At 44.0% G+C, this 25,460-nt stretch overlaps 1 protein-coding gene across 3 annotated transcripts in view; it reads right to left on the bottom strand.

The window, feature by feature from the left end:
• The window catches only part of Crim1 (cysteine rich transmembrane BMP regulator 1), a 177,055-nt gene that overhangs the window by 97,300 nt on the left and 54,295 nt on the right, over positions 1-25,460 (bottom strand). The gene's annotated exons all lie outside the window — the stretch shown is intronic.

Here is a 25,460-nt window from a genome sequence, read left to right on the forward strand (position 1 = left end):
GGGGACGTAATCTCGACTGCGCAAGAGGTCCCCTCTTGCAATTGTAAGGCTTTGGGATTGTGAGTAACAGAAGACACGGGGGAGCGGGGAGTAAGAGGCAGAGGAGGATCTGGACAGAGGAAAGAGAGCCAAATCCATGCACTGTTTTCTACAGTTAACAACGTGTTGGACACGGAGATGACTTTGTCGTTAAAGGTCATGCGACGTGCTTTCTGTCACACAACTTATAGCTGCGCCCTACTTTTCCTGTTGGTCAGAAGGCAACTGTACCACACCTCTGCCTCAGTCAGGGTCAACAGTCAAGTGCAAGCCCTGCTGTCCTTGCGACCAGTTGCTGCCATCAAACCAACAGCCAATACGCTTAAAGCAGAGTGGAAAGTGAAAACAGCTTCTGGCCTAAGGGTAAACTTCAATAGTGGAACACACACACACACACACACACACACACACACACACCCTTCTGACGTCCTGGGAATTCTCTGAGCTACTATCTGCTCCATTTTGCAGGTAATGAAATGAAGGTTCAGGCAGGTTAAGCTAATTGCCCAAGTCCATACGGCTGGTGAATGGGCTGGGGTGAGCTGACCCTGGTCCGTCTGGTCCATGAACTCTGGTATGATATAACTCCTGTCCTAGGATTGCCTGCTGTTGAAGGTGTTCAGCTTCGGCCCTGACCTTCTTCCCTCCTGAGTTGATTTATCTGGGCTAACTTCTTTCCTGACTGGAAATATAGTTTCTGATAAGCCCTCACAGCTGAACTTTCTCCGCTCCTCAGAGCCACAGAGCCTACAATCACATGTGTGGGCCACAGAGGTCTTAGCTCCACTCTCAAAACACCTAGCCATTTACTTTCATACCAAAATCCCTAGGAACTACCTTGCAAAGAGAAAGTACGTCAATGATGAGGAGTCTACGTTGAGAATCTCCCCCCACTGCATCAGTATGGGGATCCTCAAAGAGCTGAGAAATAGAAGGTTAATCTTGGCAATGGGGTTCAGCTTGGTCTTTGTAAAGTACATCCAAGAGGACTGCTTATCTGGCAGATGCTGATGCTGATTTATAATAAAGAAAAGCCCCAATTCTACCTATAAAGAGCACTAAATTATTACATTTGCTTATTTATTATAATTGATTTATTTGTTTGAGACAGGGTCTGGTGTAGGTCAGGTTGCCCCAAACCAGCTATGTAGCTCAGGATCACCTTGAACTTCTGAACTTCATGTTTCTTCCTCCCAAGCGCTGGGACTGTGGTATGGCTTGGTTTTATGGGATTCTGGGGATCTAACCTAGGACGTCCTGTACATAAGTACTCTCTGAGCCCCAGCCCTACATTCTATTATATTCATATTCTCTGAGGATTTGACATATATAGTTAAGGTTTTTCAAACATATTCTTCCATGTTTTGCATATAAATCCAACATATTAGCATTTGCTAGTTACTCGACTTGACACTCTTCAACAATGTCACTTCTTAAAGCGTGTATGGCATGAGAGCCGTGTGAGCTTCTGCAGCACACGGGGGCCAAGGCAGGCGACCTAGGCAGTGCTAACTGTCAGTGAACATACATGAATCAGGACTTTAAACGTGAAAGTGTTCAAGAATGTTGAGAATTAAGGTTTAATCTTACCAAACACTATTTCAACTCTTCTCGAGACAATTATACTAGCTTTCCCTTAACTAATACAGTCAATTAGCAGATGGTAAAGCACCCTTTGGGTTCTTAGAAAACACCCCATTTTAAATGGTTCTGTTGAGTGTGACTTCCTAATAACTTAGGATCTTTAAGCGTAAAAATTTGATATAGGTTGGATGGTGGTGGCACATGCTTTTAATCCCAGCACTCGGAAGGTAGAGGCAGACAGATCTCTGTGAGTTCAAGGCCAACCTGGTCTACAGAGTAAGTTCCAGGACAGTCAACACTTACACAGAAAAACCCTGTCTCGAAAGACCGAAAAAAAAAAAGAGTATAGTAGTTACTAGAGTTCATACCCCCCAATACTCATGCCTACTCTCTCACCCCCCCCACTTTCTTTTCCAAGTGCTGGCCTATTCAGTCTTAGATATAGTTACGTAGACTCTTTCAAAGAGGACTTCTGTATTCTATCTCTTCCACTACTGTAAAAGATGTTTTGTTTTTGTTCTGAGACAGGGTTTCTCTGGGCAGCCCTGGGTGGCCTGGCACTCATTATATAGACCAGAATGGCCTCCAAACTCAGAGATCTGCCAGCCTTTACCTTTCAAATCCTGGGATTAAAGGTGTGTGCCAACATGCCCAACTACTGCAAAACTATTTCTGTAAGCACAAAGTTAACTATCTTTTGATGTTTACATATAACTTTCTCATAAAACTACCTTAAATGGAAAGGGGGCAGGCAGGTGCCTTGGCAATTATTCAATATTATATTATTATCCTAGCTCTTTTACACTCATCTTTCCTAAGCTGTATTAAACCCCAAATTCCCAGGAGACTTCACTGACAAGGTCTCACAGTTCCTGCTTTCTGTACCTGTCAGTTCCTCTACCTTTTGGGATGTTTTAGTCTTTCAGATTCTTGCTAGTGTTCCTGAAGAGTCTTAACATAAAGACTAATTCACTTGTGTTTCTCTCTTACTTACTTATAAACACATAAAAATGTGACTTTTACATTTTAGCCAAATACTACTTCAGTCATGTTTTAAATTTCATATGTGTTCCTCTCAATGTGATCTGTTTTGAAATAATCTGTAACTCAACACCGATTTCTTCTTTTTGACGTTTTTCAGAACATTTTATTTTGCTATAAAATGTCTGTAGAGCTAAGTTGGGGGGAGGGAGGGAGTTTTCCTTTTGTTTTTCTTTAATGATTTGTTACTAGTTCATGCGTGCTGTCTAATTTTTTTGTTTCTGTTAATTCTTTGAGATTTTATGCCTCTGCACATATGTGTGAACATATATAGTGTTATGGGCAGTTTTTAAAACATGAGGATTTAAAAGTAACATACCCTCTCTATCTACTGAACACAAATGCCCATCTTTGAAATCAGCCTTCTTAATTCTGAAACTTCAGGTCTTCTGATTTCTGCAAACTCTCCTGGGAGTCGCAACGTCTCGCTCGCCACACTGTTCGCCGTCACTCTTCAAACCGGGGCTGTTAATACGACGACAGCAGGCATGTGTTTCAAGTTTTACACAGAGCTGGTGAACTGTGAAATCACGCTTTCAAAGAATTGAGATTTGTAAAACCTCTAGATATTTTCTTGTTTAATAACTGTTAATAGCTGCTTTATTTCCCATCTTTCACTGGATCACCTAGTACTTGTGTGCACTCAGCATCCTGTACACACTTACCTCGATGTGTTACCATGGCACCAGCAACTGTTGTTCTGCCTCCTTCTTTCTCAGCCTGTTTCAAACACATAAGTTCTCTTGGAAATCTTTATTTATTCTTCTACATCTCTCTTGCTCGTTTTTCCACACGGAAGATAAATAAGGAAACTATTGCCACATCATAAATTTCCCATGAATGAGAAAGGCGTTACCTTTGAAGTTGAAAATTTTATCTATTTGAAAAGAAGTCCTTTTAAACTCTTTCCCAATGGCATCTAACAAATCTATATATAATACTTAAGCTAATTAGCAAGCTTTTTTTGTCTGGTTGCCCTGGTAACTTTGCAACTGGCATCTTATAAAAGTAAAAACTGCCCCAGATATAGAAAGACAATATGACTCACAACTAAAGTAATTAAGGAAAAACAAGTTAGTTTTACCATACCAGTAATCTTCCTTTGAGGACTGATATGGTTACCTAGTATAAAATGATGTCATAGTAATTATGCAAAGTATCAATCAAACCTAGTCACTTGACCCTCCACGACTAGACTAGACAGTGGCTATTTCTAGGCCTTTTCCAGAACCATATACCAACAGAGAAAGTAAAACCACAACTCAGAAGGCAGCAAATACATTTCAGAGTTTTCTGCTTAAACCTAGGTTTTAAGTAAAAGACAAATGGACAGCTATTAGATGGAAAGAGGAAAAATGAGTTTTTAAGAGAGAGGGGTAAAGTCATGCAGCCAGACTCTTGTCAACCCTGTGTATTTGGTTGAGCTCTACGAAACATCTGAGACCGAAGCCTTCCTTTGACTTCTAAATCCCTTGGCATGGTCACTCCAGGCAGCAGCAGAATGCTGCACATTGGCTGCTGGAAAACTTGAAAAATAGCAGTGAAATTTAAATCTGACTCTCGAAGACTCAACTGCATAGTTGAGTTGTTGGGTCCTCCCTCAGCACCAACCCTGATTCCTTCTGCCTGTTGATATTAAACTCCTAATACGCCATTCTGAAACATCTCTGGGAATTCCAGTAACTCCTAGGATAACTCAAAGACCCCAGATTAGGATGAGTTTTGATATCACAGACTTCAATAAGGACACGGAGTATGAAGTCAAGAGGCGAAGGGCTTACTATGCTTGTTTGCTCCAGATCTCACTGTGGTGTCCCTTCCGCTGATGGAAACAGCTGTGACATTGACCTTGGGTGTCACAGGGGCCCTCGGCCACTTGATAGAATCTGGAGATAAATGCTGTGATAGCAGCATAGTCTGTGAAGTCCTGGTATCTGTCTTTCACTCACTCAGTTGACAAACATTAACTGAATGACTTGAGCAGGGAAGGAACAAAGTCCGATTTTCTTGGATTTATGGCTCCAGAGAGAGGCATTCAAACAAAGGGCTTCTCAGCATTGTGCCAGGTGGCGATAAAGGCTTTGAAGTACAATCAATGATACCAAGGCACTGCATCAGCCAGCAGAGTTCCTCAGTGCAGCAAAGAAAGAGAAAGCAGGGCCTGGTGGCACATGCCTGCAATCCCAGCCTTCAGGAGACAAACACGGTCAGCATAGCAAGTTCCAGATCAGCCTGGACTACACAGTGAGTTCTAAGCCAGCTGCTAGAGAATACATGGTGACAACAGAGAGGGCCATAGGAATACAAGTAGTAGACAAGAATACTCCAGCACCAAGGAACAGTGAGGAAAAAACCTTGAAGGCAAGACAGAGCTGACTCTAAGTAGGAATAGACATTCAGAGTTAAGAAGAAGAAATCTAAACTGAAGTATAATTAACATGCAGAGAATACTAATTAAAACTCACAAAAAAGCCACAAGGCAAACATTTTGATGTATAATATTTCTTATTAAGGATTGAAATGGAAAAAAAAAAAACCTCTCCAAATTGAGGACCTCCCAACCACCACCCCACCTTGTGTTCTTCAGTGAAAAGGAGACTACATTTTCATCTGTATGGAGCAGATGACAAGACAGATCCTGGGAAGCTAAGACACCTGGTTGAGGACACACGATGAGTGGCTGAGCTGCCAAAGTCCACAATTCTCTCTGTAGTCCATAAAACCCAAAGCAAAAGTTCCGTATTTAGCTCGTCTAGGACTTGGATGTCTTGTCCGTGGCCATGATTCTGCTCAAATACTCAGTTCTACATGGCTTTGCAATGGCAAGGAAGGCACGGTCTTTGCTGAGTGCTCATCAGCACACTGCCAGCTGCCCTGTTTCATTTGTTCTTAGTCACAAAGACAGCACCGGGCCCAATTCTTGCCTGCATGCAGCGTTATTCTGTTCTGGAAACTTCTATAGCAAATGCAGTACATATGTCATCCCCCTGCTTTCAAGTTTCCAGGCCGACTCCTTTAAAAGCTACACTGGCGCATTCTCTTCATTCACATTCCATGATTTTATCATAACCTTTTTTGGCAGGCTCGGCTGTGAAGACTTGCTCCACACGATCACAACCCCAAGGGGGGAAATTAGGCTTTTGTTGACAAAGAGCCAGGAATACTTCATATTTCAGCTCCTTCAGAAACACCCACACTGCTTTCCCAGTTCTTTCTTTTCCCCTGAAGTTGGGTTTTAAGAGCAGGAGACCCTGCATAGGGCCTTCCCTGCATGGTTTATGAAAGATGCCAAGTTAAAGTGTTTTCAATTGCCTAATAAAGTCCCCCGGTAACACAGCACAACATAACTCAGCCTGAAGACGAAGAAGAAAACAGTAAAGGATCTACACAACTATGGGATGTAATATTTTAATTCAGTCTTCTACACTCTGGCTGTGTGTGCGCGTTAAAATCACTCACAATGCTTTTAAAAACACCACTGTCTGCAAAACACCTCACTGATTAGATCTGATTGCTTGGAAAGAGAGGTGGGGGGGGTCTGTGTATTTATTTCAGCAGCTCCCAGGCGATCCCATTGTGTTCTTCAGGTGAAGAAAAGCCCTGAGTCCTTCGGCAAACTGAAAATCTTTCCAAGGATACTCGCTATGGATACAGCGTTTGCCTGGGCGGCTTCACACACTCAAGACAAACCATGGGTACAACTGACTCTTCTAGTCTGGCCAGCTCAGAGCTCCAGTCTGCATATTACACTTCAAGACATGTTTAGGGACCCCTGGACCACACTGCTTTCCTAGCTCAGGGTACTGCTGACCTAGACTTACAGACTGGCTACTCCAGGTCAGCAGTAGGCACCAGCACTGCTAGGAAGTGGAGCAGCTAGCTGTACTGCAGCAGCAGGACACTGTAAAGTTTGAGATGGGCTGAGCCAGGGTGCTGCTTTCCAGTGACGCTCAGGGCTGAGGCCATCAGTATCTCCTAGGCATTTGCCAGAAATGAAAATCCTAAGGTCCTCATCTAGTGTAAAGAATCAGAAACTCTGGGAACGAGGCCAAGGAATCTGAGTCTAAATACTCTACAAGGGTTCACTCACTCCTTGCCTCCTGTCAGAATTGCCTGGGAAACAGAACCCGAAAGCTCGGGGTGGAAGTGTGCTACTCCAGCAATGCAAAGTTTTCCAAAGACTCCCAAGGCAAAGGAAATGTGCGGTCGTGGATGTGCTCAGCACACCTGTGCCGGCCCTTGTTCCATGATCTCAGGAAATTCAAAGCTGTCTTAGTTCTTAGAAAATATGACCTAACCAGCCTTCTCTGGAATCTTCTTTGAAGGGATCAGAGTTACCCGAGAGGAGGCAAAACCCAAGATCGCCTTTTGATCACGGGCAGAAGGCTTGGGGGGAACAGGCAAGAGGCAGACCCTGAGTGTGGAGTGTGTGCATTCTTCTGAACTTTAGACACAGTTTGCATGTAACAGCAGAATTCCCAGCCCAGAGAAATTTTATTGTGTCATCTGTGAATTCATAGCAAGAAAGTATATTCAATTTACTGCCAGACGGATTTGCCATTCAAACAATTATAGTTACATATTCATACACCATAATGAATTCCAAAATGTTACAATCTGTTTCTTAAAAAGAACACTGACAATAAGATAAGACCTAAATATAGGTTAGAATAAAGGTACAAAGAACCAAAGGTTGGTTTTAAAATGATTAGTTTTACCTAATAGAGCCACCTTCTGTAAATACCCCCTCCGTGTTGTCACATGCTGGGCTCTCCTCCCCCCACAAAGGAATCGTAATTATTAGGATGCAGGACAAATGATAACCGAGGGAAGCCTAAATGAACTAGCTTCACAGTCAGTTAAGCGGCGTCTTAAAAAACGCTCTTCCTCACAGCTTGAAAATGTCAAGGAGGTGTAAACATTAGCTCTCTGGGACGGGTCCTACCAGAAGGCGACATCCATTACAGAACACAAACAGAATCCTCAATTTTGCCGCAGCATTCTGTGGGTCTAGTTGCCTTCCGTGCTTAGCGTCCCCAAGGAATGGATGCTGTAACTCTGCTCTTTCCTGCAAGGACGGCACTGCTTTGACAAGAGCACAATAAAACGCCAGATCTTAAACACGAGGGAAGGAAGGGTCTGGTGTTCCTCAGCTGTAAAATGTAGGGCCGGGCCCTTGTGGGTGTGCTCAATGAACGCACTCCAGCCAGCTTCTAGGAGCATTTCCTACTCAATCAGGTTCCAAAGCCCTTGGCGTCGGCTCATTCAAGAGGACCAGTAGATGCTTACTGAATGAAAGGAGCGGCCCATCACCTCCTTTCAAATGTCAGTTTGTCAACACTCTCAAGTGTTTGCAATACAAGAGAAAATGTGAAAACACACAACACACACACACGAGAGAGAGAGATAGAGAGAGAGAGAGAGAGAGAGAGAGAGAGAGAGAGAGAGAGAACATCAAATTGAAGGTATTATCAATAAGTTCCCGAGACTCAGAGATGATATATGAACTTTTAAAAAGTCTTGAGAAGTTCTTTAATACTATTTTATGATGATATGAGACCTTTGGAATTGTAGCAGATGACATCACTTAAGAGAAGAATTAAGGAGGGCTCAAGCAGCAGGAATAAGGGACAGGTAGGGGGTGGCACAGAACATTCTGTTGCTATTCCATCCCCACTGACGACAGCAGCAGAAATAAGGAAGAACAGGCTGTTCAACTGTTCCATTGGTAGTTCTCACACAGGTCCGCACATGCTGGACACAGACATGTGGCTAAAATTATAAATAGATGTTTGGAAAAATATTTTGGCCATTTTTTTTCTGCCTCCTCTCTTTCTCTTTTTAAGTTCCACCTCAGGGAAGATAATCCGTTTGTCTGAACCATTCAGACACTGAACAGAGATTATTTTTAGCTACTTTTAGTCCAGTTTTATATAGGAGTCATTATAGCCACAAAGGCTTAAGAAACAAGAACTGGGTTCAAATCTTGGGTTTTTAAAAACAAGTTGTGCCATCTTCACCAAATGGTTCTGAGCTGGAGCTTCCTTAGGGTTGTTATCAGCGAGATAAAAGAGGCTGCAGGAAGTCGTGTGCCTGGTGCATGCTCAGCAATCAGTGGCTTGGTGATGTGACCACTTTACCACCGTTACTTACTAGAACAGTCTAGACACATGCACAAGTGCACACACGCATGAATGCGCACACACATGCCTTCACCACCTACCTCTGCTACCCTATATAAATTATACATTTTATAGAGCCTCAGAACCCTCAGGTGTTAAGATGAGAAATCTTATTGAACAAGACTGGCTTGAAGAGCAGCAGAATATATAGATATATGTGTGTGTGTGTGTGTGTGTGTGTATGTATGTATGTATATGTATATTCCTATTATGTAGAGCACAGTATGTGTATCCAAGCTCTAGAACAGTGGTCGTGACTCCTCTGGGGAATCAAATGACCCTTTCACAGGGTCACCAAAGACCATCAGAAAGCACAGATCTTTACTTTACAATTTGTGACAGTAGCGAAATTTCAGTTATGAAGCAGCAATGAAAAATAATTTTATGGCTGGGGAATCACCACAACATGAGGAGCTGTATTAAAGGGTCACAGCATTAGGAGGGGTGAGAACCACGGCTCTATAGAGTCCTGGGGTTTTTTCTTATTGTTTTAAGTCTAATGCCTAGCAGGTTAAATAGGCTATCCCGGAAGACAGGTGTGATCACTGAAGTGACCACTATTGATAATGTTAAGGTTCATTATGAAACACAGACCCGACTGCTCCTATAGAGTATAGAATGCTTCCGTCATGTTAGAGAGTCAAATGCTTCTGGTCTTATTCATTCCTTTCAACCTGATTAATTTGAGGGAACAGTATATAATTCCATCTATGGAGAAAGAAGAACCACCGAAGGGTCTCCACCGACTACTTCTCCATACTTCTCTATTCCAGGTACGTAGATGGGCCCCTGCATACATAGATGTTATACGGATGAGTGGGCAGATGACAATACCAGGTGTCTCTAATAACAAAGAGAGGCTGACAGCATTTATACACTGACACGGAGTGCTCCGGGCCTCACTCATTATCACAGCCTCGCTTCTGCTTCAAACACTTTCTCTGAAGGCGTTTCCACCCCCCTCTGGACTGTTTCTTCAGCTCCCACACACTTCCCAACCAGGCTAGCTCTTGGGGCAAACCCCTGAGAGGGCCCCACGTTTCTATGGCGTCTTTGTGTTCTCTGTGTACCCGGTGCATAAATGCTGGCCCTCAGCGACCGCCAAGAGGGCACCCGAGACGACAAGTATGTGGGCTGCAGCTGAGCAAAGGGATGTGTTGACTTTCCACCCTGAACTACAACTTGACCTGGAGCAAAAACAAAAATACAGTCATGTGTATTTTTTTTTCCCCAGAAATGATAATTATAGTACTCCAAACTTCAACTACCAAAATGGAAAAGGCATTACAAAAAATAATTTATTAAATGGGCACTTATATTCAGGGTAGCCCTTACATAGAAGTTATACTCCCACCGCCCCACCCCCTTGTAAGTATTAAAGGGCTGGGCTCCTCACTCTAAGCTGTCTTTCGGTTGTGGGGCTGGAATGGGGGTTGAGTTTGGCAATAGATCTCTAATTCATCACAGTTAATATGTTTTTAAATAAACTTTCCCATTTAAAACATACCAATAATTTAAGAATCACAGCTTATAAGTCTGTCTGACTCATCATGTCCAAGTAGTGTGAATTCTGAAATACTCCTGGTACCAAACAGAGAAGATGCAGGGTCCAGCATCCTCTAGGAACGGTACAAGTATTCTGGCCTAATTTAACTGTTCCTCGATCCCTCACTTGGTCCTTCCATTCCAGCCAAGCTCCTTCTGAACTTAGGACTCTCATCAGGGCCCCTGAGATGCAAATCTCACTCTGCTGACTTCTAGCACTTAATGGTTCTCAACTGCAGTATGCCCGAAGGCTTTCCGAAACATAGAATCTTGGCCCAGAGTCATCGATGGGGTTGGTAAGCAACAGGGCTGGAGGAGGGTCATGGGTGACAAATTTGCAGACTCTCTTGTGGCTATCCAGGTACAGTCCTTGAGCACCTCTGCCAGAAGACATTAATCTCTTAGCAACTATTTTCCTGTCTCCTAAAAAAGGTGCTCGCTTCGTCTTGCCTGCCTCCTCTCCAGCAGCTGTAGGGTGGAACGGGCTCTAGGTATCAAAGGACTTGCTTGATAGACTGAGCGGAGGTCCTATTCCATCTCAGACTCTTCTAATTGAACAGCATCCGTTTCTTCCTGATGTTATCACCCCTGGAGAACCACAATACAGAGGACAAACTGGCTTTCGAGCTCAGGCTGCTGCTACGGTGTGTGCTACACGGGCTTCAGTGCTGCGGCTCTCAAATGGGTCGAAGGATAACCACAAACAGGTCTAGCCAGAATGAACTTAAAAGACAAGATAATTTGTAGTGAGCCAAGATTCACAAATTCACACTTCTACAGGTGTGAATCTGTATCAATTTTCTAGGGTCCTGACACTGAAAATTAACTTCACAAATGTTCTCAGAAACCAGTTCCACAAAGTGTGTGCAACCAAAGTTCCTTCTAGCTTTTTGTTTTCCAACCAACACTATGTAGCCCTGGTCCATATATAATTCCACACAGTACCAAAGGAGGAAGCGAAATCAGTAATTTTAGGTAGCAAGACTCAAAGCGGTTACGTAATTATTTCTGCTAACTTTGTAGACCAGGACTTAGGCACATGTCCTCGTCCAGTTGTAAGAGTGTGGGAAATGTCCTCTTTATTTTGGGCGGTCAAGCCTCTGATTACAAATTTCCATTTCTATGAGAAAAGGAGAATGGACACATGGGTCCCAGCAGGATCGACTGGATCTCCTGGCAACAAGTCCCCACAAAAATCTATCATTTGGACAGTGGATGCATCTTGTCCTTTGTTGTGCTTTTGACAAGGTCTCACTCTGTAACCCTGGCTGTCCTGGAACTCACTGTGTAAATCAGGCTGGCCTTGAACTCACAGAGATCAGTCTGCACCTCCCTCCCTTGTGCTGGGAGAAAAGGCGTGTGCCACTACACAAGGCTTATCTTGTGCTTTTTAAGAGCAAAAGCAAACAAATCGTTTTGAAGAACTGCTTGAGAAATACTCAAACTGAATGTGAGCGCTCCATCTACTTGTTAAAGTTACCTGGAAGATCAATTTCCTCTCGCGAACTTTAAAGTTCTTGATAAACCAACTACCATGTAATATGCCACAGTTAAGTTGGGTATTTTAGCAAAAATGAGATGAATGAGAAGACCTTGTCATCAGTGGGCCTAGATTTCTTGTGAAATACCCTATAAATCAGAATTTAACAAATCAACTTAACTCTATGTCATAAAATGGGGGGTGTGCAGATTTGAAGATTTAATTACATGACGGTGGACGAATTAATGTTGGTTTATGAATAAAGATGTAGGGATGGTCCTGTCCTCAGGACTTCATTGCTAAAAGTAAACTAGTTTTCATCAGAACTTCTTAGATATTTAGGAAGAAAGCAGTGGCTTACAAAGCCAATGACCTATCAACAGGTCACTGAGCTAATGGCCCAAAACCAAGGCCCCCCGGGGAATCTTCTACTGGTTGTACCAAGACACAGTCAATTCATCATAGCTCCAGACTCCTTGGCCTTCCATCTGCAGTTAGCATCTCCCCCAGCAGTTATTCAAATCTCTCATGTAATACTTAAGACCACTTAGAATCTAGCGTGAACATGATTTTAAAGCTCCTTTATCATCAAGCCAGATAAACATAACAGACTGAGCCACAACAAAAAGAGCACTCTATGAAAGTGATGTGGCTGAGAAGGTCAAAAGGGCAACCTCTCAATGTGACCAGTCGTGGCACGGTCCACTAGCCAGCTGCAGACAGTCGGGGAGCCACATCCCGTGAGGTTTGTGAACGCAGACGCTAGGAATGCAAAAGAAGGCTTGCGGAGATAGGAGTCCGGATTAATCTTCCTATCTTTCTTGAGACTCAAGGGAAACAGTGCCCATGAAAAAACGCTCTTTGAAGCTGCCTAACTTGCAGGGCATTTAGAGCTCGGGTATATTCCCCAAGCCCTTCAGAACAGAGAGTCTGGGCAGAGCCAAGGAGAAACTATGACTGCATGAACTGATGTGAGTAGCTGGAGTTCTTCAGAATTCAAGATGGTAGAAGGACACATATGAAGGCCAGGTATCTCTCAGTTCCTGGGGCAGGCTAGGCGTGGCTCCGAACTCCGAAAGCATTTCTCTGTGCGGAGCCACATCCTGCTGCTCGGAGTTAGACAACACTGCCCTCATCTTTTTCTGTCTCTCCATCTGTGGTCGACCTGAAGTCATCTGCCCGAGAGAACCGAAAGGCTATCTTGTAAATGCTTCTGCATGGCCTATCTTATGCTCTGTACAGACCCTCTGGTCTAGTGAAAGAGGAAGACCGAGCCAGCCTTCCTCGTCTATATTTCCCCCACTCCCGTCTGTTCTTCCTTTTTCTACTACCACCATTTCCTTTATTTACAGATGCACCCATTCTCTGGGATATCTTTTTAAATTTTAAAAAGTCTGATGTCAAGGCTATCTCTTCTTTGTCCCCATTGTAACTGCGAACAGGAATATTTGCCCTGAAGGGGAAAAGTAATTGTAGAGAGAGGCGTTGGGGAAAACAGACGTGGAAGAGAAGAGAGGGAGGAAAAAGAGGAGGAGAAGGTGACAGACGTGGAAGAGAAGAGAGGGAGGAAAAAGAGGAGGAGAAGGTGAAAGGGAGGTAGAGGAAAAGAAAGAGACACAAGGAGGAGGGAGGAAGAGGAGGGATGAGATACAGGCTAGGGATAATCCCACAGGTTTCTTTGGGGATGCTGGGAGCTCAGTGGCTTAGTGACAGTGACCTGTGAATTTCTCTTTTAAGTGTTTTTCATAACAGCCTTAGGAGCTACCTTTACTTCCTGACTCAATGCCCAGGGTCAGGAGCTCTGGGATTTACAGTCTTCTCTTTGGCTCCTGGTTCTATTTCAAGATGGCGGTTTTTCAGTTTTCCCCATGCAAGATGCTTCCTCCTTGGAGGCTAACGGAATCCCATCAGCCAGACACTCTTTTTTGGAAAATGGGCACAATGTTTGATGTCCATGACTCTTGGCATATACTGGGGGTGAGATTTTATCTGACCTTTTCAAAACCTTACAAGAGATTTGAGATCTGTCAAACAGCCCTCAAGATTAATGGTTGTATTAAAAAATAGTTCATACGATTGCCGGGCCTCCACTGCGTAAGCAATGACAATATAGGAGACTCAGGATTTCCCAACAGAAGTTCTGTGAGCACTTTATAAGGGGCCTAATTGGTGCACCACACTACAGACTACAAGGGCCTTAGAGAGTGCAATTTGATTCTGGCCAGCGTGCTGTGGAGGCATTTCTAGAGACTGCTCTGCTTGGTTTGTTATACATGCGTTTCGATGACGCAAACTACTGCCAAACACAAGCATAACAGTATTTTAATTAGTCCCAGATTTCAGTTTTCAGATTAAACAACAACAACAAAAAAAAACCCAAACCAGATCACTTTCTAGGACCCCGTTACATCCTCTTCACCCACAATGTCGGCTCTTAGCCTTGTCTATTTCATCAAGAAGAAAACCTTTGACCAGTTCTTGACTTCCTACGTGTGTGATAATGAGCTAAAAACAACTGGGCGGTTGGCTTGTCACTGGGTAAGTGCTCCACTCCTGCACAGCTGCTTCGGAGCACATCTGATTCAAATTACAAATCGCTACACGCTATGGATCTCCTGGGTCAGTGTGTCATGAATAACTGAATTTGTGAGTGCTAAATCAATGAACAGCGAGGGTCCACTGTGTGGCTCTCCGTGCAATAAATTCTGAATAAGTCATGGTTGCTCATCTTCTGCTGTAACCTACCGTCTAACTACAATACCCACTACCCAATTAAAAACGCGCCAGAAGACTCCTCTCATCAGGGGAGAATGTTGGCTCTAACAGTGCATCACTAGCAAAGCCTCCTTTAGAAATCATTATCACATTTGTTTATGTGGGCGTGTGGGTGCATGCCAGGGCACGCTTGTCAAGGTCAGAGGACAACTTGAGGGACTTGGTTCTCTCCTTCCAGCGTGTCTCAAGTCTTTCCAGGAATTGACCTCAGGTCGTTGGGTTTGATGGCAAACTTCTTTACCAGTAGGGCCATCTCACAGCCATGAGTTAGAGACAGATTATCAATTAGCATTGCTTAATTATGCCAGTGTAAAGAAAAAAAATAAAAAAGTGATCTTTTACTTTGAGAAATAATTTAGACTAACTTCTAGTCATTACTTATTACAAATAAGAAATCCAAGTTTAAGCTGCTTCACCCATCCCCTAGCTGACCATTTTTGAGGCTAGAGGCCACAGTTACAGGCTTAGGAGTGCTCATCATTTACATTCCTCACCAACACTCCCCTGCTGGCCAGGCTATCAACCTCCCTAACATTTGCTGAGCACTGAAGACATTCTATCTAGGTATACTGAGGGTTCTGGAGACATAAAGTGGTCCCTAACCTCAAGAGCTTGCAGGTCATCATCAAGCCAAAGCCATTCCCCCTGCAAAATATCTCTTCATTTCTGTCTACATCAAAATCTAATCTTTCCCTCTAGCCCTTTTCTTGTGGATTCTGCAATACACCTATTTTAAAATGCACACATTAATCATTATTTATAGTTACATCATGGAAAACCATGACCAGAGTGATGTGTTTCCCTGAAGCTGGCACCTGAGTCTTGTAAGACCTATGTTTTTCTGATACTTCTCATAACACCTAGAGGAGCATAGCAGGACGCTAATCAGCTGCCATAGCCCTTTCAGTTTTCTCTCTCACACCCTTCCCTAGCTCCCATTAATCTGACTTCCTGCTAGGCTCTTTCTTTCCATAGGTAATTGAGCGCCTGATCGTGCTGAGCACTGACAGAAGGACATTGCCTAGCTTCAGTTTTCAAGAAACGTCTCATTCTCTGTCTGTCACTGTCACTCACATGTGTGATCTCACATAGGTGTGCGTGTCTAGGGGGACACGTGTGCCAGTTCAAGTACACAGAGGGTGGGAGGACAACTTGGGTGTTGGTCCTCGCCATCCACTTTGTCTGAGAAAGGGTCTCTGTTCACTGTTGTGCCCACCAGGATAGCTGGCTTAGGAGTGCTTGGGATTCCCCTGTCTCCATCTCACTGTAGGAGCTCCAGGACTGTAGATGTCGCCATGCCTGGCTTTATGTGGGTTCTGGAGTTCTGAACATAGGTCCACTTAAACCACTGAGCCATCTCCCCAGCCCTTGAGAAATTTCTTATAGACGCATCTGGCATACAAATAACTTTTGGTAGTTGTAATTATCACTAACTCTTGACTTCCAAATCCTTACAGAAAGTTACAGATCTTTTTATATCACAGAACTAGATCAATAATGCAAACTCTAAAGAATCAAAGGATAAAAGGAGAAAAGAGATTCATTTAATTTGCTACAATAACCAGGCATCATCAGCCTAAAGCATTAAAACACATACTAAGTTCACAATGTCTCCTGTCCTAGCTACACACAAGTCTTGATAAGTCTGGGCTAGTAAACAGCCGGGTACTCATTAGTGCTCAAGCTGGGTACTTGTTAGTACTACAGCTGCGTACTCGTTAGTCCTACAGCTGGGTACTTGTTAGCATTCTCTTACTCTAGAAACGTCTGCACACAATGAGCTGAACATTACTACAGCATTGCACGGCAACCATATTGACTTTGCTAACAAAGGAATGTTATAAAATTGACACTAGGCTTAACCAGCAAAGGAGAGGGTGTGTCTCAAATATAATTGACTTTATGGATGTTTTCATGGCTTTCCCTGTCCAGCACGGCTATTTTAAATAATGAAAAGTATGTTCTACCAGAAGCCTGATGGGACCATGTGGCGTGAGAAAAAAATGGGAAGGATTCTGCTTATGGCTTCTAGTATGTCACTATTTACCTCAAACACAATGAAAGGTTCAAAAATTCATTCTGCAAACAAACTGCCTAAATTCAGCTGTCATTTCCAAAGCACTGCGCAGTGCATTAAAGTGAATTCTAAAGTATCTCCAAGCCTAGCATAAACAGGCGGATCTCACCGAGTATGAGAAGACTCCAGGATGAAAGCAATTCCCTTCTTCCCACACAGTCTATGTCTTATTTCCACCACATCTATTCCTACGTGCTTAGAGGCTCCTCAGAAAGAAGGTGAAGCAGACTTTAGCGGGACAATATTTCCATTCCCAGTTTCCGGTTTGACCTATGTAAGGAGACCAAGAAAGCATGACCACAGAAGACAATGGGCTATGGGTAGCAAACCTTAGTGTCAGCAGTAGCAGGCCCTGCAACAAACGTCCACTTCCAAAGTCTTGTATGGCAGAAGCACAGCGGGCATCGTTAGACTTGGGTGCCCCAGTGCAGGAAGCTGACTGCTACTATAGAGTTCTACAAAAGTCCATCCCATGAACCACATCATTCACAAAGCAAAGTCTCAGCATCGTAAACACCTCCTAACATAGCCCAGTGCTCCCAGGATGCTCCCTCTTGCAATGGCAAACTGACTTGCTGAACAACACGTGCATCTGAAGAGAGGCAGTGAAGCAACCTCACACTCAACACTGGCAGGGACTGACAGGAAACCCCAACAACACAGCCCCGAGAACCCAGTGGCCTTGGATACTGAGGATTTTGACCAGCATTTAAAGCTTCAAATATACAGAGGAAGAAGCTGTTTATCTTTTGTCTTAGGGTTTTACTGCTGTGAAGGGACACCATGATCACAGCAACTCTTATAAAGGAAAACACGGAATTGGGGCTGGCGTACAATGTCAGAGGTTGAGTCCATTATTATCATGGTGAAAAGCAAGGTGGTGTGCAGGCAGACAGGGTCCTTACTGGAGCTGAGTTATACTTCTTGATCCACAGACAACAGGAAGTGAACTGTGTGTCACACTGTGTGTAGACTGAGCACAGGTGACCTCAAAGTCCACCCCCATAGTGATACACATCCTCCAACAAGGCCACACCTACTCTTGCAAAGCCACACCTCCTGATAGTGCTACTCCCCTCTGGGGGGCCATTTTCTTTCGAACCGCCATTCCTTTCTAGCATCTACTCATAGGAACTTCTAAATGGAACAGGCATATGCCCCTGGCCCCAGCAAACCACTAACATCCACATTAAAGGTTGAGAGTGTTGAAAGTACTCTAAAATTAGTTTTAAATCAAATAATATTAATTATGCCTGATGTATGACATATAATACCAAACTAAGCGGTCCCTAAGAGGCACCAAGAAATTTCTATATTCAAATCAGGTCATTCTTCAGTTGCCTCGGGGAGGCCCATGACTATTCCCATTCTGCCACTTCTCAATACTTTCCCCTAATGCCCCCTTTGACATTTTCTTTTACAATAGTTCATGAGATATACAATAATAATAATAAAAAAAATCACTCTTGGTGCCTAACAGTTTGAACTTACGTTTCAGCAAAAATACAATTCCCCAAAGTGCCTACCTGTGTTATTAAGCAGATAGGACTCCACAGGCCTTTTGGCTGCTTCCCAAAATAAAAACCTAACTTCGAAAGGCATTCAGAAGAAAAGGCCCGCAAACACCGAAGACCACTACAGGTGACTGAAAACAGAAAAAGGAGGGGAGGGAAGGAAGGTTGGAGGACCTGGAGGACCTGGAGGACCGAGTACAGGAACCAAGTGTGATCGGGTACATTATGTAAATTCCAAAATAATCAATAAAAATAGTATCTTGGGGGAAAACAGTCTCCAGAAGCCAAGTACAGACTGTACAGACTGGCCCCTAGAGCGGTACCACCGAGTCAGCGGAGCCTTTGGAAGGGGAAACTTTATGGAAGGTTCTTGGTTCTCTGAATGGGATCGTGGGAATCTGGTTCCTTTTCTCATTGCTTTCCGGCCATGAGGTGCGCCACTGTCCTTCATGTAATCAGGCAGGATATGCTAATACTGAAACAGGGTCAACCAATCACGAACTGGAAACCATAAAGCACTATCGTGTCAAGCCTTTCTCTTTACGAACTGCTGATCTTGGTGATTTCGTTATACCAGTGGAAAGCTAACACTCTGCCTGAGAATCCCAATGTAAAGCATATTTTATATTATTATGCATTATTTTTTTGCCAGGCACTAGTTCCCTTTTCCCCGCAAAACTAGGGTGTCATCCTTACAATTCCACTGAAATACTGAAGCCTTTCGGGGGACTGACAGGAGGAAAGGAAAAACATAGGCCTACATATGAAAGTTAAAAATGTGACACACATCTATCTGGTCACCTTAAGATCATGCAAACAACAACAACAAAATAGCTTTTGATAAATAAACTCGTCAAGAAACATGCTTGCTTCATGAGGGTTAATTTCAGTACTTCTTAGCTGAAGTAAATAAGCATTCAGATAACACTAATTATCAAGCTTTTCACCGATGTCCAAATGCTTCTTCACGGCAACACTTAAAAGCATAATTTTTCCAAAAGAAATTGATTAGGAAAAGCAAACCATGAATGCACGAAAGTCAGATTTTTTTAAAAAAAAATCTTTGGAAAACAGGTCTGTATTATTTTTTTTGGGGGGGTGGGGGTAGTTGTTTTTCAAAACAGGGTTTCTCGGTAGTTTTGGGATCTGTATTAATTTTACAAGCTAAGAATAAAACCACTGCTATGAAATGAGTGATTATGATTTCGGATTTAATTTAATCGATGCTATGTGGCTCCAAGGATCAGAAGAGTATATGAAAACATGGCTTTTGCAATGTTATGCCAATAAAAATTCCTTTTAGCAAATCGCTTTATATTCTCAGCTTCTTACACAGGTCTCACAGGCGTCCATATCCTGAGTGGCCTCCACAGGGCAGGTGACACAGGCAGGAGGGACACAAAACCGGAAACATAATGTCAGCAACTCCACAATTTACACCTGCAACTTCAGAGCTCCTCAGGGGGCTACCTCAGTCAGGGTGTCTGTAGCTGGGGTGAACACCAAGACCAAAAGGCAACTCGGAAAAGAAAGGGTTTATTTCAGCTTACGACTGGTAGCCTATCATCCAGAAAAGTCAGGGTAGGATCTCAAGGCAGGAACCTGAAGGCAGGAACTGACGGAGAGGCCATGGAGCAATGCTGCTCACCGGAAGGATTGTTCTTCGTGGCTTGCTTAGCCTGGCACCCTAACAGAGCACACAGGACTACCAGTCCAGGGGCGGCACTGTCCATGGCGAACTGTGTCCTCTCACATCAAGCATCACTCAGGAAAAGGCTCCACAAGCTTGCCCACAAACCAGTCTAAGGGGAGTATTTTTAAAACTGAGCTTCCTTTCAGGCTTTCGGCATCATGCTGGCCCCTATCATCTGGCAAGATAAACCCAGGCAGTGCCTTGGCCAGCTCCTTCCCAATCTCTCTTCCCCACTGGTCCAAGCCTTCTTCTTCCTCTTTCTCTAGGTATTTCTCTTTCCTTCTTCCCCCTCCTCCACTCCATTAATCTCAATAAAACTCCCACATAAGTTCTGCCTGCATGGTATGTCTGTCCCTTACCCTCCCCGCCATGGACTCACCCACTGCTGCCAAGGTCTCTCTTGTTTCGTTTTACAACAGTTCCCTCTTCCAAAATGACTCAAGCTTGTGTCAAGTTGACATAAAACTCGCCAGCACAGAGTGAAGACTTTCCTGGCTCCCAAAAAACAGCTGGGCATTGGATGTATCTAAAAAAGTCGCAGCTCTCCAAGGGCATTTCAGACCCAAGACTGCAAGAGGAAAGGGTCTCGGCTACGCTTCCAGCCCATGTCTGTCAAAACCCTGCCTGCAAATCATTATACTGTGATGGTCTGAATTGCTGAAGCAGCAAAGGGAACAGAACTGGTCACTAGCATGAGATCCAGAACAAGGTCACTGGGACCCAAGGGAGCAGGGCAGGGGTGGAGGGGTGGTTCTATCTCATTCTGACTGTTCTGGCTGTGAACTTTTCATTGGGAAGTTCTTCCACCCCTTGACCTTACTACACAGGGTTCTTGTATGAAATATGACAATCCCCAAGAAGTGCCTGCTGACTTCTGGAACAGGGTGAGCATGCTAGAAATGTTAGTTATTATTATAATATTTGCAACCTCAGAACTGAGATTTGTTTTTACTTACTTATTTTCAAAACAGTGCTGAGCACCTAACCCAGAACCTCGTGAACACTGATCAACTCCTCCACAGAGAGCTATCCCTCCAGGAGATGATTTATTTTTAATACACGGGCTAAAGTGCTATGGTTTGCTAGCAGGCAAGGACGTTTCAACCATTGAAGAGCAGATAAGGGATGTAGGAAGAAGTCAGAAAGAGGAGGTGCGGGGGGTGGGGGGGAGATAGAAATATATATAAATCTGTGGCACAAACAGGGAAATGTAAGACAGAGGAAGTAAAGAACAGAAGTGATGGTATGTTTAAAAGGACCAGAGAATTGACTGGGACTTACATTATTCATGGTCATCAAAAAGATAAAACAACTGGTCTCTAATATCACTAATTTTTTTATTAAAATTAAAGTATCAGCTACTTTTTGATGTTTTTACTTTTTTGTGTGTGTGTATGTGTGTGTGTGTGTGTGTGAGCGCGCGCGCGTGCACACTTACACATACATGTGCTTGTAGAGGTCAACCTTAAGTTGCTTCTTGGGCAATTAACCAGCTTGTTTTTTGAGACAAGGTCTCTCACTGGTCTAGAGAACGCTGATTAGGTTAGGTTGGCTGATCAACGAACCCCAGTAGTGCACCTGTCTCTGTCTCAGCCATTACTGGGACTATTAGCATGCAGCAACATGCTTTTCTATAGATTCTGGAGGCTGAACTCAGGCGCCCATGTTATTTCGGCAAGCACTGTACCAAGGAAGCTATCTCCCCTAGCCCTTCCCTTGTTTCTTAGTCTCACCACTAAGTTTAACTACTGCACATCACCACAGTGCAGTAAGTAGTATGGGAATCCTGCACATGGCAGCCAGATCAAAATAGCTCAAAAATTCCTTTACTTATTAATGCATTTCTTGTTTTAAAATAGTTGGCTCCAGAAAAAAATAATATAAAAAGTTGTGCTCAGCATAAATTTCAGAAGAAGGAAAGCAATATTAAAAGAGCTAGTCCTTGTGGCACAAGTCCCTTACTAAATTAAGTACACTCATATGTTCAATGTGGTAAATATGGTATGTGTACCAAGAACTTGCCATATTCTCAAGAACATGCAAATACAAAAATCGGCCCGAGCTTAGTCGTAGCAAGTTGCACACACCAAACTATCTAGTCTTGGATGCCTACGAGAACTATACCTTACACGTGTTCTAGTTTGGGTTTCTGTCGCTGGGGTGAACACCATGACCATATCAACTTGGGGAGGAATGGATTGATTTCCTCCTAAAACTTGCAGTTCCACCATGAGGGGAAGCCAGAGCAGGGACTGATGCAGAGACCACAGAGGATCACTGCTCTCTGGCTGACTCTCAGGCTCACATTCAGTTTAATACTTCCCAGGACGACATGGCCAAGGGTGGAATTGATCACAATGGGTTGGGCCCTCCTACATCAACCATTAATCAAGAAATACTCCAAAGACCTGCCTGTAGGCCAGTCAGATGAAGGCATTTTTCTCGATTAAAGATCCCCCTTCCCAGATGACACTAGCTTGTGTCAGGTTGACCAAAACTAACCAGTTACAATGGTGAATACAATTTCACCCTGACAGAAATTACAACTGTCCAAACCAGTAGCAGATGCAAACCCAAAAGACAAAATTATTAATGACATTGATTAGAGTATACATACATTTTAACGCCTTGCAGGGTCCACCAGCCCTTTCCCAACAAAATCTCCCTTGTGTTCTAAGAGTACTCATCCATATACCTGGAATTCGACTTTAAGCTTCAAGACTTTTTCTTTTTATATACAAATGAAGCGTGTATAATATTTAACGGCCTCAGAGAATCTCTTTAAACATGCATGTGCTAAGTTAGCAGGGGGCACGCACATTTATCACAGATATAGTGTGGTTAGATCATGAAGTGATTAAAGCAGATGAATCGAAGGGGAGAGAGGACAGCCAAAGTGTAAGAAAGCAGAAAATGGAAGGATGGGGGCCTTGATTTGAACAGTGGGGATCCTACAACCAAGATTATGTCCTCATTTTAACTGTTGAGGAAGGGATGGCTCCTTGGTCCATTTGAAGCGGAGCCACTAGCCTACCGTCAGTCCACGGAGATCTCAGGACTGGGATGTAAAGAAAGCAAAGCTTGCACCCCTCTGTCTCTGACTCCCACAGAGTAAAAGGCCTAGAGATCTGCAGCTGCCATTTCCCACTGACGGAAGGTAGCTCTGCCCCATGTCTGCCTTGGCAGTGTACCCCACTTTCCAACTGTACAAAAGTAAAAAGAGGCACGCGGGACCTGACAGAACTAGAGCGCAAACAACACCAGCAGAGAGCAGGTGAAAGGGGTGTGGGGCCGCCATCCATCCTCTGCGAGGGGCTGTGGAGCCGCCATCCATCCTCTGCGCTCAGGCCTCTGTCTGCAGGCATGCTCACAGCTAACCTTCACAAGCAAGAGCACACCCTTTCTAGACAGCTCTCTTGACCTCCAAGGGAACAGTGTCTCCCCACACCCGACCCCTTCACTCCAGCCTTCTTCAAAGCACTTACTGTCCATATCTCTCATGGGAGCTCCCAAATTCTGAAGGCCTGCACTCCACCTCCCAGGACTTTCCTCCACATCCCCACCACCGCCTTGGTGTGGAAGGTGCCCTATCCTACGCCATCTTTAAAATCCTGTTCTCCCTAGGGTCTAATAAAATGCTACCTTCTCTGGCAGGAAAGACCATCCTCTATTTCCTCAATCAGAATAAGACTACTTCTGGGCACTCCTATGGCCTTTGCGAATGGACAAAATGCTCATTTCGTTCCAATAGCCTATTCTGCTCTAATATTGTCTTCTCAAGAACGCCAGACTCATCTCCACTTGGGGTTGTGTCTTCTACTGTTGACTTCGGCTACATTAAAATTCTTTAGCTACGGGGTTTACCCATTACTGATTTCTTAGCAGACAGTCCTTCATGGAGACTCCCATGAGACTCCAAATGGATCGAGGGGAAAGTTACCTGGAATTAGGTACACATCATCAGTTATGATAATATTTTTATCTTCAGGCCATCAGCGCTGTCACAAACTCTATTAGCACTCTTATACTGGGAAACGTTTTATGTTTTTAAAAAAATTGAGGTGGGTTATTATTCCTGGAAAGAGGCCAATGGGCTGTTTCAGTGGAGGTGGGTGGCGGGGAGGGCTGTAGCAGAAATGGATGGAAGCAAACAGAACCCATGAGCAGTATGGTGGGAGCTGGGGAAGTGGAAAAGGATTATCAGGAGATGCAGAGAGCAAGCTGCTCTCTAAAGACAGGAGCTGCAGGGATCTGGATTAAAGCCAGGATGCAGCTGGGCATGCTGACACACGCCTTTAATCTCAGCACTCGGGAGGCAGAGACACGCGGATCTCTGTGAGTTCGAGGCCAGCCAGGTTTGCAGAGTGAGTTCCAGAACAACCAAGGTTTCACAGAGAAATCCTGTGAAGAGAACAAAACAAAACAACAAGGAAATATAATGAAAGGGCTCCTAAATGCATCCAGCCACCCCTTCCAGTGGGAGGCCCCTGGGAGGCTGCTGCATCTTTGTTACCAGGTGACACATCTAAACCCTCCCAGGTGCTCTTCCAACCTCCCAGCTCCCGTCCACCACCTCCAACGGGCAGTGGCATTGAATCAGAAGCACAGCCCTGGCAGTGACTGTAGCTGCGCAGCTGGTCATGGCTGCAGCCAGGACAGCCTGGGCTTGAGAAGGAGGCTTCTGACTACAGAACAGATTCCCCCATTAATCAGGAATGCTCCTGGGAGGAGACTCTGAGCCAGCTAGCTACCGGTCTGGATATGGCTAATAATTTCTCTCTTAAGTTTCTGGAGGAATTCACGCCAGGGTTTCTTCTAACTACAAACAGCAAATATTATTTTCCTTTTGTATCAAAAGGAAAAAAAAAAGAATGCTGGCAGCAGTAATTCGAAAAAGGAATGTTACCAGAGCCAAAATGGCGAGCTTAAACAAAATGAGGCACAACTAAACCCAAATACAAAGGAAAAAACAACCCAAACCCCAGACCTGCTATGTCTTTTCTTTCCAGGAGACAAATACACAGTTATTAAAGGGAGTAAGTGTCCCATTTCCTACCCACTGGGACGCTCCAGAAATCATGCTGCTGCCTATTGGCTGGAGGCTGATTACTGTTGCTGGTCATGACTTTGGGATTTTTTTTCTGAGACCTGAATGGGTTTTAAACTTTGGAATGCTTTCTGATAATCTGTCTGCATGGTCTCCTCGTTCTTCTTGATTGAGACGACGTTTTATGCCCAATACCGCATGCCATGGTTTCTCTTCATCCTCCACGATGGCGGCAACATAAAGTCGGATTCATTCTTTAATTTTATCATGAGTTACCATTCTCATAACTTCGTTTCAGTCCATTTCCCCCCATACATTATCTACTAATTATTCTACGTGCCAGGCACCGTCTCTGCTTCCAGGGTGACGCGTAGGAGAATAAAATATAATGGAGGTATGACTGGGACGGTAAGAGCGCAACAAAGTCCCGGCGCACTCAAGGGTGCACCCTCCGTGAGAGAACTGAGACCCGCACTCAAGGGT

Source organism: Microtus ochrogaster, linkage group LG3 (genome assembly GCF_000317375.1).
Source record: "Microtus ochrogaster isolate Prairie Vole_2 linkage group LG3, MicOch1.0, whole genome shotgun sequence".
Taxonomy (NCBI): domain Eukaryota; kingdom Metazoa; phylum Chordata; class Mammalia; order Rodentia; family Cricetidae; genus Microtus; species Microtus ochrogaster.